A 14,229-nucleotide genomic window follows, 5' to 3' on the forward strand; every position below is an offset into this window, starting at 1 on the left:
GCTCCATTCCCCTCAAATTAGCTCCCCATTGAAACCATCTGGAAATTGAATAAGCCCTCTCCCTTGGTTAACCCCCTCCCTTGTAGTTGATTACATGCGTCGTATTTTTCCTGTAAGTCCAGGTACTGTAGTTATACTACCCTCAGACTCATGATATGGTAAATGTGAAAAGGAGCTACTCCTGGTGAAATTTGGAAGGCCCCCATAATCAAGTTCTCTCTTCAGAGAAAGACTGTCACTGCTCAGTTCTTTTTGGAACATGCTACTGACCAGAATGATTGGATTCCAGAAAGGAGCCCCGTTCAGATCATCCATTTCTCAAGCATTCTTTCAATTGCAACTGGTCATTGGGAAGTGTGCTATTCACACTGGGTGGATGAAGAATAACATTACACTGAACATCATTCCACCTATAATACTTAGTACAGTTTCCAAAACATTGTTTTAGTAGTTTACAAGTTGCATTTTAGAGAAGATGCAAACCTTCACTACAGTCTTCAAACGCGTTTATAATATTTTATGGTTTACATGTATTAGACCACTTACCATTCCAAGATAATATCAACTGAAGGTGTTTTTCGTGAAATATCTACTGCAATTGATTGTAAAAATCCGGAACAGCCTAAGTTAAAATGGGTGAATGAAGTATGGCTCTTTATTTGTATTTTACTTTTCTATATTTTAGGAGCGTTTTTAATATAACAATTGTTCCACTCACACTTGTTGGATATAAGGTGATTTAAGCCAACTCGGCGCTATGCGCCTCATTTGCTATCTATCATCTCATATCCAACGTGCGCTTGTGGAATAATTGTTTAATATATATATATGTACCTCAGGGGTTGTCCAGTGTTGAGTTTTCCTTAACTCTCTTTCAATTTCTCCTCAACTTGCACTGTGAATCCATTTGCGATCCTCCTAGGGGGTGATACGCTGTTGGTTCATGGGAACCACTTAACTATTTACATTAATTACCCTTGTCCACCTGTGAATCACATGTTGATCCAGTGTTATCACAGTCATACAGTGTAGAAAAACTGTCCCATAGGGAGACCCACGAAAAAATACGACACATTAAGTGATTAATCAGCCATGTTCATTACCGGCGTGGTTGTCCTGATAATGTAGTTGTCATCACACCTGACTAGTGATCAGGGTGTTTGTCATGGGTTTAAATCCTGCTCAGCACAATAACAGTTTTTCCATTACTTCAGGGGTTGTCTAGTGACTCTCTCTCCATATATATTTATATATCACCAAAGATCTGCATGTATGACTAAACTTACCATTGGTAAACCAAAGTTGGTTTATGTTTGACTTTTGAAATGATGAGGTTAAGCAATATTTTACACTTTTAAGTCCAAGTTGGTATTCTTTGATATTTTTTGTAACACTATTTCCCAACAATTTACCAATGAAAGTCTAACATATCCTCATAGAAAACGTTTGCAGATTATCTTGGTTGATTCTTCTATCTGAACAATCTAATGCTAATGCTCCAGAAGCAAATAATGTGGGTACTTCTTGGTTTATGTAATGGCCAGCTTTACCAATGAACAGCCAAATAAATTTCCCATGTTGAGGGATTTAATGATAATATAACAATTATCTTCCAATTAAACTTCGATGTTGGTATTCCTTGGTATTCGTTGTGACAATATATACCAACAATTTACCAATTTAAGTCAAAATACTGGTTTTCCTTGGGATTTCTTTGGACCTGATTTAGCAATAATCAACCAATGAAATACCAGGGTTGGTTTCTCCTGGTATATATGGTGAACCAATCAAATTCCAATCATGGTAAATTTGATTATAATTTACCAATGATCAACCAAGTACTTGTGAAGGGATACCAGAAATTCTCAATTTACCACTGATTTTTCAATGTTGGAATATCATTTTCAGTTGATTCCCAATGTTATACCAAGTTGGAATCTCTGAATTTTTTCCTTTGCAGGCTTTCCTTGTCAACATGGTGGACAAACTAAAATCATATTTTCCGCCAGTTCTGAACAAAATGCCCGTATTCTCACCCAACTCTCTTGCGGTTTTAGGACCATAAGGCTTTGCGTGCAAAAACAAGATGGCGGCTCTTAGCGCTCAGGGCACCTAGAATCCCCAGTGTGGCCCCTGCTATAAACTGCTGGGCTTGAACAAACTGATACCAGACAAAAAAAAAACTAAAGTATTAGGAATTGAACTGAAGTAAACTTTTACCCAAGAAAAATCAAGACAACAAAGACATTTAAGTAAAGTAAGTGGCTTACCCTTTGCTATACACTGCTGGGATTTTACAAACTGGTACCTAATCCAGAGCAGCCTTTCTGCATACCAGTGTGTGAGGATCTGTTGAACTAAAATGGCATTCGCAAATTTGTCATTGATATGTCAACCCAACAATGGCCATGTCCACCTTTAAAAATGCTATGTTTTAATTCCCTGATCAAGAGATACTGCATGAAATTTTAAACAGATACAGACGTTTATGGATACTGTTATCATTATTGATTTTAAGGAGCAGTTACATTATGCAGCATTTTGCTTACACCTACAGGGTATTTTTGCCTTTACCCTTTTTTACACATATAATGTCACTCACTTGACTGGCCTTCGGCTGAAGAATCATGGTTTGTAGCCCAGGAATACAGCATTCTCTGTTCTTTGTGGGAAGCTTCAAAGCCCTGATTTGAGAAAAGCCAGAAAGAACGATGCTGTTGAAACAACATGGCACTGTGATCCACAGTTAAGTGAGCATAATCATCCATTCCAAGTGTGACTCCAAAGAGATGTCATAGAAGAAAACCCCATAATTTGCACTACAGAGGAAAAAATGAATGTGTATGTAATATACAGTCACACTTTATAATACATGTTGATGTCTGTGCACATGGAGATACATGTGATCACCCTGAACTTTAATTTAATTTTGATTAATTTTATTTTATTCTAACTGGTGGCCCTCCAGGGTATGACTCTGGTTGGAGGCTTTGAGTAGGTAACCTGGAACATTTCATCCAAACTGGGTTTGAGAGGTGTCAGTGCATGCTGTCAAAATTAGTATGAATCTGTAGTCCTGACTTGTCATAAATACATCCTAAAGTTAAAAATAATTATAATTACCATATTGTTTAATTATTGAATGAGATCTAGTGAACGCACTTTAACATCATGTATGTCAATTTGGTCCTCTTTATCCACTGCAAAAGTTTTCTCTCGAATTGTGAAACTGATGACTTTCCATTCCAACCTTGATGAAAACAAAAGGAAAAGATGAACCAAAAGTCTGTGTAAACCACACACAATAACCAAAACAATAATAAAAGTAATACATTTTTATAAATACTTATTTACCGTATTTACCAGTGGATAGGCCGCACTTTTTTCTCGGAAAAATGGGTCTAAATTAGGGTTGCGGCATATACGTGGGTACAAGCGTTTTGATACCTCATTGATATGCAAGAGATCTCACGGTGATACACTAAATTGGCGTTTTAATGTTCGCTTTCAGTTGTTACTAACTTACAGCGCATACAACTAAACACTAAACCATTGTTTTTGTTAACAAAATATCCTTTAGCATGAAATTGGTAAGTTTTCACACCTATTGTTTTTGATCTTCCATTGAAATGATACCGCTTGTAAAAATCCGTTCTAAAAAAAAATCGATATCTCAGGATCTACTGACTCTAAGAAATCGCTTGAAACAGGAAAAAACTCTCTATCTCAAGGCAGTGCTTGCTAGGAATATTTTACTGATGCGCTGAATGTTCTGATGTTTTAAAATTTTGTCTGTGAATGTTTGTTTACACTCGTGCCGACAATCACCTCTTATTAATTAATTATGTGGTGGCGGCAGCGCCATGAAATGAACATTTCGGCATCAGTTTTTGTGTGTGAATTACTTGCCTGCTATTTCACATTTTTATTCTTTTGTTTTGAGTTTATTATTCCAGTTAGTGAATAATATTTTAGTTTCAACTAAACAAAGAAAGAAGCTCGCTGCTGTGAAATTAGCAAAGTAAGAAAGTAATATCACACGCGTGATAAACGATTTTGACTGCCAACGATATATGTTGATATTTTTTCAATTTCCATTGGTTTTCATTGAGAGCATTTAAGTTTATTAGGCAGTTAAAGCGGGATAAAAAGGGCAGTATACAGTTTTTAGGAACAGTTTCATTAATGACTTTTATATTTTTTCCCTACTTACGGTTTTAAAACTATATATAATACAGGAAGATTTAAAAATTATCACATTACTCGCACCTTCCTATAACCCGCACCAAGAACTGTTTGCGAAAATATTAACACATTACCCGGGGGTAATCGCCCGGAAATTACGGTAGCTGTTGTTGATTTCAAACTTCACTTTATTTATCCCGGTACTCGACCTCACCATTTTTTTTTCCCATGAAAACCATTGAAAGTTTGGGGTACGGCCTATCCGCGGGTAAATACGGTAATTAACTTGAGCTTGGAAAAACATTGAGAAGATAGATTGCAGCCGTCTCTTTCGAAGCCAAGATAAACTTGTATTATTTACTAACCTTTCAAAATGATCTAGTTGAAGCTGAGCAGCCGGGTTTGCCAGGGCATCTTGGGTACATGTAGTATCCTTCGGCTTGGAGGAATTTGATCTCTTCTTCTTTTTAGGGGGCTTCAAACATGCATCACTTTGTTCACTTGCCAAAAACCTCTCTTCTATGTCACTCTGAATTTCCGCTGCTTTGTCGTGAGATTCAGTAAGGAACTTCCTTAGTGCTTAAAAAACAAAGGCACGTAAACAGCCATGTTAACAAAATTCATGAACGAAAAGAGATAATGATATTAGGGTAATGATGATATCTATGGTAAGCATGTTTGAAATGCTAATCACCTGCCTGATGGCCAGCCATCAAGTGTTGTGGAATTTAAGTTTCCAAATGATGAAAAGGATTGTATTGTGCCAGCCGAGAACAACAAAAAATTATTTGGATCCAGTTCGGCACATTTGCACGTCTCATTCAAATATAAAATTTATAAGGAAATATTTCAGTTCACTGTTGTAACTTTGAATTATAAGACACAAATGTTCACCTTGTGTGTCATTCAGGCAAACAGTTTCCTGTTTTGAGCCAAAGTCTCGTGTGAATGTTCCACTGACCAAAATTGCCTTCACATACTGCAAGGAGTTTGAAAAAGAAAAAATATAACAAAAGAGAACAGGTCAAACTTTATTCGAAAGTAACTGTCCAGTGCATTTTACATTCAGTATCCTGTAGGAAAGCAGGATTGGCCTTATTCCAATTCCTCTAAGAGATTTTAAACCTTGCCAGGTTTCATTTGAACAAAACAGTGTCATGCCTTCTCCATAACACACAAACAAACTAGAACTAGAAAAAGAGCATATCTTTAATATAAACATAAAGCTTATTTCTCGATGCTCAAAGCAAATCTCAATTTAACAATAATCAACAAAGCTAATCAGTTCTTTCAACTCTCAGCGACATCAACTTGTAATCAAACATGAACCAGTCTGAGAAACCATCCCATGCATATATTTATCCCATATACGCCAAAGGTGTTTAAAATTTGTATTACTAAATGTAAGAGTACTAGGTTTGTCAGGCTAGGAAATCCTAAGTAGAAAAGAACTGAAACATACATAAACTGTATTATTTTTTTCTAGTACAGGAATTAAAGGTATAGTATACTATATTGTTTTCTTATATACTTTCTTGTTGTTCTTTCTTCAGTGGAAAGTATTTGTTTTGTTCATTTCAGAAATTCTCCTGGGTGGAGGACACCATAAACTGTTGGGTGGGCATATGTACTTGGTCCTTAAAGCCCTAATAGCCCATGTACCAGACCATGTTCAGCTGCATTTTGAAGCCCTAACTTGGGCACCAAAAATGATTTTGTAACTGTATCTAAGACTAAAAATTAACCAGCTAATCCCACAATCATACAGCTGATAACTTTCCCATATTTCCCTATTGCTAGACCAAAACCCTCCGATATCTAAACCCTTCAAGACTAACCTGCTTGAAAAAACGTACACTTTATACTTATACTTATAGAGCTTAAGAGCTTAAATATGGCATATCATCCCCCTGAGCAAACTCTATATGTATTCTTACTAATTTGATGCTCTCATAATAAGCAACATAGCCCAAGACAACTTCTCTGCAGCTATTCGGAACCACTGTATAGTACTTTTGGAGCTTTTCTAAAGGCAAGGAATCTATCACAATCCTATCTGAATTAGCGAGAACTGATCTTTCTGTAGAACGTAGTAAGAAACAAAAGAAAAGAAAAGAAATAATAGAAATGATCATCAAAGCAATCACAATTTTAATGACTGCATGTAAAGATGGTTTCAGTATGGCAATGAAAATACCAAAACAGATTCACTGACTGTTCTGTTTGAGGGGTAGGGGAGGATATTTTAGCAATGGGAAGCAAGTTATTTAAACCAAGAAACAAAAATCTGTCTGACAGGAATTTATTATGCCTCTCTCACCAGCACTGAGGTTAACTTCTGCTCTCTTGAATCCAACATGTCCCTAAAACATACATGTATCTGACACCCAGTTGAGCAATATATGATAATCAATCTCAGTTGTTGTGGAATGTCTAGGATTTTTAATAAAAGGCATGATTATGCTTAACCATAGTTAATAGAGGGGAATGGTTAGGAAGCTCGGCAAACATCAAAGGAGCAAACAAAGATGCCAAGATTTAGGTTGGAAAGTCCACGACCATGCACAATCTTTTGTTTTGCGCTCATACACTATGCATGAATTACGTAACGAACACGTTTCTATTGGTTAGTTCCTCAGTACGGAGTAAACAACTATTGTTTTGTGCACGGTCAAGGCCAGAAAAGAGAACAAAAACCTAGAACAAAGAAAGTTTTCGGGTTTCATAACCATTCCCGTCTATTAACTATGGCTTAAGACAAAGAAATAAGATATTGATCTTACCAGACACAGAGCTGACGTGGATATTACTCTTAGTGACTGCAGTCTGTTGGCCAGTGTGCAACTTCACTTGGACACGGTCATAACCTCTGGTGTTCTCAGGGCCATACATTGTGACAGCTTCATTACAAGACTTCATGGACCCATCTCCTGATGAAGGGAGCAGAGCTGTATGTGAGACAGTTCTTCATCGAGCAAAAATTCAAGGTCATCCCTCAATCCAGTCTACCTGCCAAAAACATTCGTTAACACAATTCTAGAATTGAAAGCTCGCATCTTGTCGTCTTTGAATGTGTAAATAAGACAGAAAATTAGGTAGGAGCTACTTGATACTCAACTGGAATATTCGAGATGTTAAAAACATTGTTATCAATAAAGAGAGATCTGTTGACTACCTTCGCGACGCGACCAGCTTCTCTAGCAGCGAACATGGATTGAATAAGGACTATCCTTTCTTTCTGGATTTCTCGTACAAAGTCTTGTGTAATATAGGCTTTACTGTGTCTAGATGAGGACTTGAGCCGGCTTTTGACATTGAAAACAGCATCCCTGTCTTCTCTCACGACAAATCTTGCGATGATCGGGCGAGGGCGAGCAGAAGTAGCTCCATTACTTTGAGGTTTGCCGACACGGTGAACTGCATGGAAACGTATATCGTCGACGTTTATTTTGAGATCATTTTCTAGAACATCATAAATGATATCCTGGCAGTTTTCGCCTGGACTTTCGGGGATATTCATAAAACGCAAGTTTTCTCGTCTTGTATAGTTCTCAAGAGCGACGAGGTTCTCCTGGGCTTCTTTCAAAGCCGGTTTAAGCTTCTCGTTCTCGGCTTGGAGCCTTTTCAGATCGGCTTTCAAGCTTTGAATTTCCTCAGTCTGCTCGTCCATCATTTTTTGGTGAGAGCTTTTTGAATCTTTGAGAGCCTTGGACTCTTGCTGTAGGTCCTCGATGCTTGCCCACGCATGATTCACAGACTTCTCTAGCTCATTCAGAGTTGATTTGACGACATTGATTTCGTGTTTGAATTCACACGTAAGTTCTGAGATCTGTGTGTGTAGATTGGAGAAATTGTCTTCCATGCGAGATTCGATGGCGCTTAATTTATCGAGGAGTATTTCCATAGTGATGAGTGGGTCGGTGTCGTTGTTTGCTTCCATTTCTTTGCTCTTTTTCTGTTTGTTTCGTTTCAGAGTTGGTCTTTCGGCGGAGCTTGAGCTTGACGAACATTCCGAGCGTTTTGACATGAGAACAAGCAGCACACAACAATTGTTTTAAATACCGGCTGTACTGATGTTAAAAAGATATCACTGGTTGCATTTGGGCGAACTTAAATGGCCAGGTATGACTCTTCTCAACTAAGGAATCACAGAGCGCAAAGAACACGTCCGTCCACCATGATTCCTTCCCAGACTCCTATATATATTCCTGTATATTCAAATATTAGCAGAACTGTGGCTCCAACTGTCGACAAGAACAATTCCCGCCTTTTGTGATATTATTTAAATCACTGAATAAATCTACTTCAACCCACCTCCAATTTTGACGATTTTTGTTTCCCACTCCTTCATTCAGCTTTCAAGATTGCTGAAGCTCCCTCCTCTCTCTTGTCTTTTGGTATTCTCATCAGTGGCTTGACGTTAAACTCCTTAGTCTCTATCCTGTACACTATGGGATATTTAGATGAAGCTTTCTCCTTTTCGGGTTGACTGGTAGCCGACGATTCCAAGTTTAAAAGCTGAGTCGCGAGACGTTGCATCGACATGTTTATATCTCAAGATGCTATACTGTTTAAACCAACTTGTTTAAAATATGAAACTCGACCTGATTGATCTTGGAACCGTTCAAACTTGAGCGTGCAAACTGAAAGGGTCAAAAGATATCTGGTTTTCTGACGTCTTACTTACCTCGGCAATCACTCTGAGCCAATAGGATGCAAAAGTTCGTTATCAAGCGCTTACAGATATCATTTTCGGAAGTGAGAAGTTTCCTCTTTAATACTTGGGAGTAGACAGTGTTCATTTTCACAATGCCTTGTTGTATGTTGTTCCAGCATAAGACGAGGTAATTAATTCCGGTGATAATTTGATGTGAAAGGTGCATCAGTGAATGAAAAACAAATTACCCTTTCAGATTGATGCACACTTATTTCGCATCCCAAACGTTTTATTATTGCTTCTAGTTGTGTTAAAAAAGTGAGATGGTCAAACAAACCTTTTAGTGCACGCGACATGAGCTATGAAGTCACGCTAAGTGCTTCTTGGCTCTGCCAATTACACATAAACGGCAACTTGACTGATTTCTTACGTACACTTGCGACCAATATTTTTTAACTTGGCTCGGTAGAAAGTATTTTCGTGATGCCCTGCTATCTCTACCAAAGGATAGTACGTGTTTTCTATCTGTCAGCAGGTTACATGTTCGTGACTTTTTCATCTCTCTGTCACAAAGCGATGGCACACACATTTTCAGTTCAGCAAGGCTTTCAGTGTTTAGTATTCAGCACAATGGAAAATCCCATTCACAAAAGGTATTTCCCAGTTTACAGAAGCTGACGTAGACAGAACATCCAAAAAATTAGCCCAGGTTACAAAAGGTCAGTTAGCACAGATTGCACATCCAGTTGAAATTCAATTTTCGGCCTGCAACAAAACTGAAGATGGTCTGCCTGCCGTGAAAAGGTGTCATGTGAATGCTCCATTTGTAGACGATAGACCCCTTTTGAAAGCAATTCTCCTTTTGTCGAGGAACTAATCAAGCCAAGTCATGTCGACGAATCTGGGTTTCAGGAATATTTTTCTCTCACGGAAGACACGTTATGCATTGGAGGTGAGAGCATCAACAAAGGGGAATGTTCAGAGAGTTGGCTCCACCAGCATCGAATGAAATTAGACGACATATACTACGAAGAGCTTCAAAAAATCAATGAAGCTGATATGGAGAACTCATTTGGGATTGACGATGCTGAGGACCATGAATTGGAACTACCTGAAAATCTAGAAAACCTGAAGGAAATGCTTTGTGATGAGCACAAGAAGGAAGACAGTAAAAATGAACAGGACAAGCCTTTGTATGAGGGTTGTCCACTAACTGTCGGCATTAGCATGCTCCTGATAATGACAGTTGCAATGCGGCATGGAATGATTGGTGAAGGATTACAGGATGTTCTCACTTTAATCAGCCTTCATTGCATTCTCCTAATTACTGCACTGTAAGCTTCAGGAGATTTAAAGAATTTTTTGCTACTGCGAAGTCTCCACTGGTATTCTACCATTACTGTTCTCACTGCTTTTTGTATCTCGAAAACAATGAAGCCGAGGCTTGTCCGAACACTCTTTGCCAAAAATCTCTGAAAGGGTTTGGAAAGAAATCATTTGTCATCGAAATACCAATTGTAAGTCAACTGCAAGATGTATTTAATCAGGTTTCCATATGGGAAACGACTACCACGTATAGATTTAACAGAAAACGCAGAAACGATGACGCGGGTGATATATATGATGGTGCTTTATACAGCAAACACTGGGAATCTGGCTTTCTGAAAGACCACGGAAATATTTCATCCATCTACGACACGGATGGTGTACCAATTTTCAAGTCCTCAAAATTTTCCTTGTGGCCGCTGTATGTTGCAATTAATGAATTACCATATTCTCAACGCTTCTGTAGGGACAACATGTTGTTAGCTGGTGTATGGTTCGGACCGGACAAGCCTTTCATGTTGTCTTCCTTGAAACCATTCCACTCCATTTTCCATCAGCTAGAGACAGACGGCATTGAGATCCTGAATCCTAAAGGTGAGAATATCAGAGGTCGAGCAATTTTGTTGTGTGGAACGTGTGACCTTCCTGCACGTTGTCTTGTTTGCAACAGCATACAGTTCAATGGATTCTATGGCTGTTTACGTTGCCGACAAGCAGGAAAATCAATAAAAACTCAAAAGGGTGGCCATGTACATGTTTACCCTTTCAACACAGAGGGTCCAAGTGGCCCTGTTCGAACCAAGTTGGGAATAATGCGAGACGCTCAATGACCTGTCCAAGAAAAATCGTCTGTAAATGCCATTAAAGGTCCGAGTTGGTTTGCAGCGTTAAGGCATCATGACATTATTTTAGGTACAGCTATAGACTACATGCATTGTGCCCTAGAAGGAGTCATGAAGCTTCTTTTGGAGCTGTGGTTTACTTCAAAGAAAGGACAGCATGAACCTTTTAACATTTCAAAGCGAGTTGAAGACGTAGACAAGCGCATCAGTGAAATAAAGCCTCCCAATCGTGTTTCAAGGTGCCCTCGTTCCATTGAGGGGCACAGAAAGTATTGGAAAGCAAACGAAGTTAGGGCGTTTTTATTCTTCTATGGGGCCATGGCTCTGAGAGGAATTCTTCCAGACGTTTATTATGACCACTTCATGCTATTTAGCGAGGCTTTATTTACATTATGGTTGACAAGTATCATGCAGTCTCAAATAACGCACGCTGAAAAATTGTTACTTCACTTTTGCATAAAATTTCCGAACCTTTATTGTGAGCGATACCAAACTGCTTATTTACATTCCCTTCTTCACATGGCTGAAGACGTTAGAAATCTTGGTCCACTTGGGACTCATTCTACATTTCCTTTTCAAAGTCTCAGCGGGGAACTGCTCAAGCTTTTTCACAGGACTCAAAATATTGTTTTCCAAATAGTTAGTGCAGTTAACATAAGCAGAGCCCTTCCCATCTTGTCCAAAACACTGGTACAAGGATCAGATCCTCATCACTTTTACACAAAACTTGTCAAGTAATCCCCAAAATGAAATTGAAATCGCAACGAATGTTTTTGCTGTTGGAAAAGTGACAACTACATGTAAGGAGATTTCTGCTGATGTTTTTGAGGCTCTGTCCAATCTCTTAGGAGCCCATCCGGAATTGTTGGTGTGTAATACTTTTTTTCGATGTAAGATTGGCAACGGAATGTATCATTCTCTTGGGTATGAAAGGGTTTACAGTCGAAAGAGTTACACTATACAGTATGACGAGTTAACTGTTGAGGCAAAGGTTCGAAAATTTGGTATGGTATGTGAATACTTGCAATATCAAACACCGTGTAGTAGTTCTTCCGACTGTTACAGAAAATGTTCTTGTCCTTTTTATAACGTAGCAATAGTGCAAACCCTGGAAAAAACCAATGAAGCAATTATCCAAGACAAAATAACAAACGGGACAGCAAGTCACATAACTATTACCACAGGGGCTAAACAGGGGGCATGTGTTGCCATACATATTCATAACATCATTCAGAAATGCGTTTACATGGAAACAGTTGATTTTCCAGAAACTATTTTTCCGAACATATCAAAAAGGACTAAGCGTTTCCTTTTTTCTGTCACAAACATTTTACAGCTTGTTTTTTAACAGAAATAAACATGACTGTTAAAAGAGCAATTTTGATGTTTAATAGTAACAATCATTGGGATAGCCTCCTCATGATCTCCATTGGGTTAATTGGAGATGTAAATTTGCTCTCGCGACTGTTGCGGGTGAACAAGCGAGGGAGACAAAAAAAAAAGAGCGGCGTTTTCTTTAACTGCAGATTTCAGCATGACCGCCCATTACAAATGACTGTTGGTGATCGAACAACGTTTTCTGTTGATTTGTTTTGTTACTTCTACTGGCCGCGTTGATATCAAAAGTACATTTTATTAAAAACGCGTGCAAAATGAGGTCAATGAGCTTTGTACTTCTGTACAAGTAAGGGTTATTTCCGGTTCCAGGTTGGGTCCTATTGGTTCATTCCAATGTGATGACAAGAACATCCACTTGCTTGTCGCGTGCAAACGCATCTCCCTTTGCCGGCCATTGAGGTTTTGAGATTTGGATTTTCTGTCAGATCTTCGTAGAGTGACAATTGTCGGATAATTCTAAGAACGGCACAATTATTCCACTTAAATTACGGGTTTGTTACAACTCGGCATGCTTGGATCGTCTAACATTCTTGACCGCTGGCAATAATGTTGAGTTGTGGAGTATTGAGAGCATCAAATGTGTGCGGTATGTGCGAACTTTTGGCAAGTTCCAATGAACAGGACACCCCTGTACCGATTTCATGTTTGCGCCAGAAAGTTTCATGATCGAGATATAGGTACATTATTGACCGCCGGCAATAATTTTGAGTTGTGGCCTGTGGGGTATTAAAAGCATCAAATGTATGAGGTAAGTGCGAACGTTTTGGCAAGTTCAAATCAACAGGATATCCCTCTGCCGATTTCTATTTTGCGCCAGATAGTTTTATGATCGAAAGGTATGTACAATAAGTGATGTTTCTGTCTTTCATTTTGCCCGCCAATTTCTGTATCACAATTCGATATATTTTTTCAAGTCGACTTAGGGTGCATTCGATTAACCCTATTCCGGAATAAGAATACGTGAAGAGATGATTAAAATGGTATGTGTGTCGCGTTTGGAAGCAGCAAGGATAATAAAAATATGTTTAAAATAGCGTTTTAGCGGGTGTTTGACAATTTTAATGTGAATCTCCGTAAAAACGAAGGATTTTAAACTTTATATTCCATGTATTCTTATTCTGGAATACGGTCAATCAAAAGTACCCTTAGTGTACGGCAGTGCACATGCAGTGTTGTTGCAACCCTTAAGCAACCCTAGTTTTTGCTATAAGAAACTGTTCATGCGGTGTCTCATTTGCAGCTCTCATGCAGCGGATCACAGCACTGCATTTAAGATGTTTCATGCTGCAAAATATTTGCAGCGCTTTTGCAGTGTTATGAATTTGTTCATGGCTGTTTGAGTGGCTCGTAAACACTGCTTTAACGATGTGTAAGCGCTGCACCACCAAAAAAGTGAATTAAAGCAGCGCTGCTGCAGCTTCACATCGTTTGTACGGGATAGTTTTACGCGTGTATGTGATCAGAATACTGTAGGTACGTCATAGGTACGTGGAGATTCGATAACCCGTACGAGTGAGTGGGAGATGAAGTCTGTATCCGGGAGATTCCCGGACAGTCCGGAAGAGTTGGCGAAGATGTATAATACTGGTAGATTCACAGCCTCATTCCCTGCCCGAAGCTGGTAGATCCATTTGCAACAGAATTAGCTTGAATGGAGTAGAGTGTTCCACAAATTTTAATACATGTATAATGCTTATGATTATTTGTGAAAGTTAAATGGAGAAGGGATAATCATGCATTAAGATGGGGCTTAAATGTAAACATAATAACATAACAGGATAAGGAATGAAACGAGATAGCATGTTGCTGAATTATTGTGTT

Source organism: Montipora foliosa, chromosome 11 (assembly GCF_036669935.1).
Source record: "Montipora foliosa isolate CH-2021 chromosome 11, ASM3666993v2, whole genome shotgun sequence".
Taxonomy (NCBI): domain Eukaryota; kingdom Metazoa; phylum Cnidaria; class Anthozoa; order Scleractinia; family Acroporidae; genus Montipora; species Montipora foliosa.